This window comes from Periophthalmus magnuspinnatus, chromosome 20 (assembly GCF_009829125.3).
Source record: "Periophthalmus magnuspinnatus isolate fPerMag1 chromosome 20, fPerMag1.2.pri, whole genome shotgun sequence".
NCBI lineage: Eukaryota > Metazoa > Chordata > Actinopteri > Gobiiformes > Gobiidae > Periophthalmus > Periophthalmus magnuspinnatus.
The window spans coordinates 9,138,612-9,144,331 of NC_047145.1; positions in this window are offsets into that span (position 1 = coordinate 9,138,612).

Sequence of the window (5,720 nt, forward strand, 5' to 3'; positions counted from 1 at the left end):
TCCTTATCAGTATTACCTGTCACCCAAGCTAATATTTGTACTGTATTTTTATTTTTGATCCAAATGTTGTATTGTGTTTGACTGAGCTACAGAAAGAGCTTCTTTTGTCATCGATGGAAAGAATCTCTTTTATAGAAGTGCACTAATGTTCTGTGCATATGTTCAAACGTAGGTTGCCAAGTTTTCAAGCAGGGGAAATCAAGTCGGACTTATGGAGGAAAGTCAGGCTGGCTACGTGCTCTGACTGTTTCATTTATACAGTAGCCTATAGATTTTGAAGGTACGGTTTATACGTGTCAAAATGCGCACTTTGGCGTAAATTCTATGTTTTTTGGACAAACCCAGACTGCGCTTATGGTCACAGACTTTGGTGAAGCTGCACAATGAGAATTTTGGACATATCTGTCTTGAACGTGCGTATCTTACAAGCTGCACTTAAAAAAACAAACTGAATATGTTTGGACATGAAGGACCTTGTTGGAGATAGCGTGCCGATGGAGGCGTGCTGAAGTGAAGCGCTCCCCAGGCTGTGTTTGCTCTGCAGCGGGGGTCACACGTGTTTCTGATTGGGCTGTAGCACCAGCCCCCCTCCTCCTATTTCCAATCACACTCTGAGGCTTGGACACCTCGCACCTCCAGGACCACGGGAGTCTCACAGTCTCCCCAGTCACTCACTAGTTCTACTGCACAGTGCAGAGACAGTATTAACCTGGTGCTCACCACAGGCCAGACCCACTGGTTTGGTTGCCTTTTTCAGCACAAACCCTGAATTCACAGCCTTTCTGAAAACAGGAAGCAAAGGCCTGTATTTCAAAAAGCCTTTAAATTATTTTGAACTTTGTCAAACAAAGACATTAGGTTGTTTTTTATTGTTAAGTTATATGAATTCAGATTTGTTTCTTTTGACAGAGACTGGATTTACAATCCAATGACCAAATGCATATCTCTTGTATTGTCTCATTTGCTTTTATGTACTTTGTAATTTGTTTTTTATTAAGCTGTTTTTGTCAAAGCAATGAATAAATTTAAATGAAATAAAGTTGTTGAATTTATTCCTACATACCATTGCTTGCATAAAAATCTTTACAATTATTTTCACTACTTCTACAATTTAAAAAGATGCATTTCATCTTTGAGACTACATACACTTACTTGCCATACATAACAATGTTTACATCTTGGTCAAAGCTGGATGTTAAGTATCTTATTTTGCTAGATCTGGGTTATTACGTTTGGTAGCACATCAAATAGTGTTGGTGTTAAGTGGGATGATTTAGACCTACGTTATTTCATGTAATAAAGTTCAAAAATTAGAAATGAACAACCCAGTATAGACCGTAAAAGCATCTGTTAGAGTTTAAATGAGACTGCTGTGTGTTGTCTGCATCTAATTATAAAGTGTTTTTAATGAATCACTAATGAAGAAGTAACAGTGGTGTGCTGTTAGCATGCTAGTTTTTGTAAACATTACCGTGACAGCAAAAGTCCACACTGCCCTCTGAAAGTTGTAAAACATGCTTATAGACTGAATTCGTATGATAGGATTACGAGTTCAGTGAGGAACAAGTTTGGACCGTTGCAAACTGTTAAAAATAAAAAAAAAAATTTAAAAAACTATTTCTGTTTTTCACATTTTAAGTAAAAATCAGATACAGCACTTTTAATGTCCATGGTTCAATACACAGGGTTTCATTACAAGCGCATTTTTACTGTTTTGCAGTTTTGGAGATGTGTTTATTATTCACAAGGCAGTGCGGTTGTGAGCGCTAAACAAACTAATCCTGACCAAAACACTAAAGGAGTTAAATGTATACAACAGTAGGCTGCATCGACCACACGGCACACATTAGCGGTCTGGGCCCAGCTGAGTCCTGCCTCCTGAGTATTTCTAGTTTCAGAATGTTGGCGGTTTTGTTTCAGCAAAAAAAAAAAAAAATCAATATCTGACTGTACAGAATGAGGGAGTGCACTGGAAGGCCAACAACTAACTTATCTAAATACAGGTGAGATCGCAGAGTGAGAAGCATGCACTTTATTTATTAGCGTCACCTTTAGCTGTAGCTATCCAAGGTCCAGCTGAGGTCTATTTAAAAAGACCTTACAATTTATTTTTTCATACTTATCTTAGAAATTATGAACAATATAAATGGAACTAAACAGGCTATAACGCATAATATGTTTAGGCCTGTCTATACATTTATTTAGTTAATTAAAACAAAAATAAAATATATCAAACGTAAATATACATTAGCAGTTCATCATATATTACATGTTTGTTAATAATTTCGTAATTGTTTCTAAAACTAATTTCAACGGTAACTCAAATGTGGAGAGAATACATACCTCCAGCTATTGTCAAGCACTGCATGATGTCATAAAAACTGCCAGCAGATGGTGCTAGACCTGTGTCTGCTGACCTAACTGAAATCAAAATGGCTCCAGACGTTTATTGCTGGAGGTGCTAAGGGGTTGCTAAGGTCTTCCATGGGGATGGTCACATGACATTTATAGCTTTTTTACAGCAAAGTGTGCACCCCAAACCCCCCATCATATTTGTCTGGTTCAAGTTTAAATGTAATTAGCACTCTGATTAAGTAGTGATTTATAAAAACGTAATGTGAAATCCCTTGATATACTGTAGCCTTAATTGTGAGACTATGTGGTTGCCATTTAAACAACACATTGCTAATGCTACACTTCTAATGCAGATTAATTTAAGGTAAGATCAAAATAACTTGGGATAAATATCTTTGAACTATAAAAAGTCAAGACCTATGTGATGTAGCGCAGTCAGGGGTAGGTGTTTTTTGGCTTTAGAGACATGCCACATTACAGAAACATTTACAACAAACATTTTTAACATGATTAAAAGCTCAAAAGAGTCAAAGACAGACCTTTTTTCATTTATAGGTTTATGCAGGCACAATGTACATACAATATGAATAAAAATAAAACACTCATTTTTTATTTTATGGTGTTTCCTAACTGTTGACATTTATAAAAGTCTTTTGTAACACAAACATTTTAAAATATTAGTTTGCCAATAGACCAATCCACTTCACTTTTTTATTCTTTTTGTGAACATGCCACATTATTTGATGGAGTGACAAAAACAGTTTTCTTCAAAAATTGTACTTATTTCCTCTCCAATTTCCCCAAACTTACTTTTAATTAATAATGGCACGTCAATGATCGGAATCAGAGTATGTTTTATTGCCATTGACAGTGAACAAAATCCAAAATTGACGATATGATGCAACATAAAACAATTAATAATAAAATAAGTATAGACTATGATAAAATAAACCATAAGGCATACATTAAAATAAGGTAAAAACAGACTTTGATATACAATTACAAAATATACAGTATGTAGAATAACAGTGCAAAACTATCAGTGCAACTAGTCTTTTTAACGTCTATCTTTTGAGATTTAATGGGTGACTCATCTTATTCCAGTCTGCTAGTCCTCTAGATATAATCTGATAAGGACATATGAGCCCTTCTCCCTATACTCCAGCCCTGCACTACTTCTAATACTTATTTTCCATCCAGTATCTTGTGTAATTCCACGCCACCTGTTCCACTCAAACCACAGAACGCACACTGTTATCTCGGCAGACCTGACAAGTGGAGATTCTCGTTCAGCCAAATCTGCTTCTCCTTGACGATCCCCAGACATCACCGTGGCAACTCGGACTGCCAGAAAACCCAGCTAGCTTTGCCGAAAAACTGAGTAAGAAAAAAAAAACCACGCAGACTGAAACTCAATAACATAGACGTTCCGAAAATCATTTCCCATTTGATGAGGAAACATGACTCCACTGGCATGCTGAAGTAATTAGCCCTACCTTTGCTGTGAAGGATGCTAGCTTACCCTTGGATGCAAACATGTGGAAAATTACACCAGCTAATTGTATGATTTAGATGAAAAAAATGATCTGTTTTTGCAATTATTTAAACAATTTGCATCACGGGTGACGTACACAGGTCACTTGACAAGAGCGGAGATAATCGTACGGAAGTTCAACAAAGCGTCATTTCTTAGCTTGCAGACAGATTACAAATTAGCATGGTGCGCTAAAGGCTATGTCTGAAGAGAATCGGCTAAACTTGCACTAGACCATCTGCTAACACGTTACATGACATTAGCTCACAGTAAAATGCTAGCTAAATTGTCCGTAAACTGCAAACATTATTAGATTAAGAGGAAATTGTAATGAAAGAGAGGGGCACTATGGGAATTTCAGTGTGTTTTTGTATTCAACTTTAATTTGTTTCTACTTGGCGAGACACTGAGAGGATTGAACCATGTGGAAAATACATATGAAGTTTAAACTAAATGAGGCAATTATCTTTGCTTAATTTGGCTAAACTATTTTTGGACGCTCTAGCATTTCTAAATCTTGTTTTACAATTTGGAAGAGTGTGGAAGTAACACTGGCTTTGGAGCATACAGTGTGCTACAAGTGCCAGCAGAGGGCACACAGACTACCTCTGCTGGCACAGCGAGGAATGAAGTGTAAATGAGGCTAAAAACTATAAGTGATAGCATCAAAGTTGAGAGGCAGAAGAGGCACCACATGTCTTTGCTTAGATTAGGCTCTAGCAAACATGAAGTAAAAGGACAGGCTACCATTTTTAATTCTGACATATTAAAGCAAGTATAATAAGTAACATTTTGACTTTATTATTCGTCTCTGTAAGTCCCTGTGATTGTTAAATATGTATTTTCGAGGTGTTTGAAGAGTCTTTCATCTCTGGGTAGAAAAACAGCCTTGTAATATGGCCGATACAACCCGAAGAGAGTTATCCTGGGAGACTATGGCTCTTTAAAAAAAATATTTAGCAACATTATATGTTTTTTATGTGACTATACTGCCTTATTTAAAAAAAGAGAGAGAAGAAAAGAAAATGCTTTTGAGTCTGTTACCTGGCAGGATCAGACTCAATTCCTTATTTTTTCCCCTTAGTTATTCCTGACAATTATTTAGTTCTGCGTTAAGTTACACTATGTAACTTTTGTGTCTCCAGGGTGATGTTATTGGTTTACCTAGAATATTCTAGGCAAACATCAAACATTAAACTTACCTCAGTGGAGATGAGCAGATGACTGACACCTCCAGGCCTACTCAGATCTGTGCAGAGATGAACTCACTCACAGTAAGAATAAGCTTTTTTTTCAAGGTGTGTTTTTTCTTTCTTTCTTTCTTTTGCACTACACACCAGTAATTCAATAAATTTAAGATAGGTCAAGTTAATGCCATACTGTGGGACATTCAAGGCAAATCCATAACATCTCCATGGACACAAGCAGGCGGTGTGCCCTTCACTAGAAGGGTAACATACTACACGTTAAATGAATGCCCTCTTGAGTGGACTTTTTTCCTCCTCCTTAGACCTAACCATACCCTTTGCAATGCATAAAATAAACTGCCTGGACAAAAAAAAAAGTCGCCACCAAAAAAAAGGTCACACACTCGTTTGCATTTGCTGTGGCATTGTTTCGATTTCGCTTCTGCAATATCACAAGATTTATTTCCATCCAGTGTTGCATTCATTTTTCACCAGGATCTTGCATTGATGATGGTCGAGTCTGACGCTGCACAAAGCCTTCTCCAGCACATCACAAAGATTCTCAATAGGGTTAAGGTCTGGACTCTGTGGTGGACAATCCATGTGTGAAAATGATGTCTCACAATCTGAGCCAGATGAATCCC